Source organism: Chinchilla lanigera, unplaced genomic scaffold, assembly GCF_000276665.1.
Source record: "Chinchilla lanigera isolate Chin_1 unplaced genomic scaffold, ChiLan1.0 scaffold00023, whole genome shotgun sequence".
In the NCBI taxonomy this organism is placed as follows: Eukaryota; Metazoa; Chordata; class Mammalia; order Rodentia; family Chinchillidae; genus Chinchilla; species Chinchilla lanigera.
Window position 1 is genome coordinate 11,918,874 of NW_004955424.1, and position 937 is coordinate 11,919,810.

The 937-nt window shown below is 47.9% G+C and overlaps 1 pseudogene; it reads right to left on the reverse strand.

Annotated features, from left to right (window-relative positions):
• Positions 1–644, reverse strand: LOC102022202 (annotated as a pseudogene).
• Between the last annotated feature and the right edge of the window lie 293 nt (positions 645–937).

A 937-nucleotide genomic window follows, 5' to 3' on the forward strand; every position in this document is an offset into this window, starting at 1 on the left:
TTAAATGAAATGTAAGAACATCACAAACCTCATGATACTGCTGAAGAAAAACCAGCCTGTCTCCTGGAAGCCCATGCATAGGTAGAGGGCAGGGCACTCTGCTGCACTGTGCTGGTGTCAAGCACAGCTTCACCATAGCTCTGGTCCCGAGCAAACTGGAGGATGGTCCTGACCAGGGCTTTCACTATCCCTTCTCCTCAGTGCTCCATGGCCACTGAGAGGTGAAACAAGTGCAAGTGCTTCTACCCCAGTGGTTGATTCTCCACTGGCAGAGCACACACAGTGCCCACCACTTGCCCCCCATACTCAGCAATCCAGAAACAAGAGTCACATGCACTCAGGTAGGATTTGGTGATGTCAGCCAGGTCAGTGCAAAAACATGTGACCACATACTGCTTCCAGGGGCATCCAACAAGGAGCCACAGGAAAACAAGGAGGGTAAATCTAGACATAAAAGCCAGTAGCCAGGACCCAGAGATCAAGAGAATGGAGAGTGGCATCCAAAATAAGAACATGAGGGTTCAGGGGAGCATCAGTGTGTGGAGAAAGGTGGCGAGGATGTGCTCCACCATGCCCTTGTAGAATAAATCCACAACTGGTTTTTGGTCACTCTCTTGGTATTTGCAGGTGTCATAAGGAGTCATAGGGACACTTCAGTGTCTAAACTATCAATTTCCATAAGATGGCTAGACCTGATGGCACACCTTTTGAACAGTCCTGGAATAGAGAGGAAAAAGCCATGTGAATCCCTCCACCATAGACTATGGTCTCCCCAGCACAAAGGAGCCCATGTCCAAGGCTGTGTTTCTCTCATCACTGATGAAGAAGCAAAAAACCACCAGTCTCAGAAGGTGAACATCAAAATCACTGGATTACAATAGCAGTTTCTTTCCTTTCTAGCTCTATGACCTTGAGCATATAACTCAGCCTATGTGTG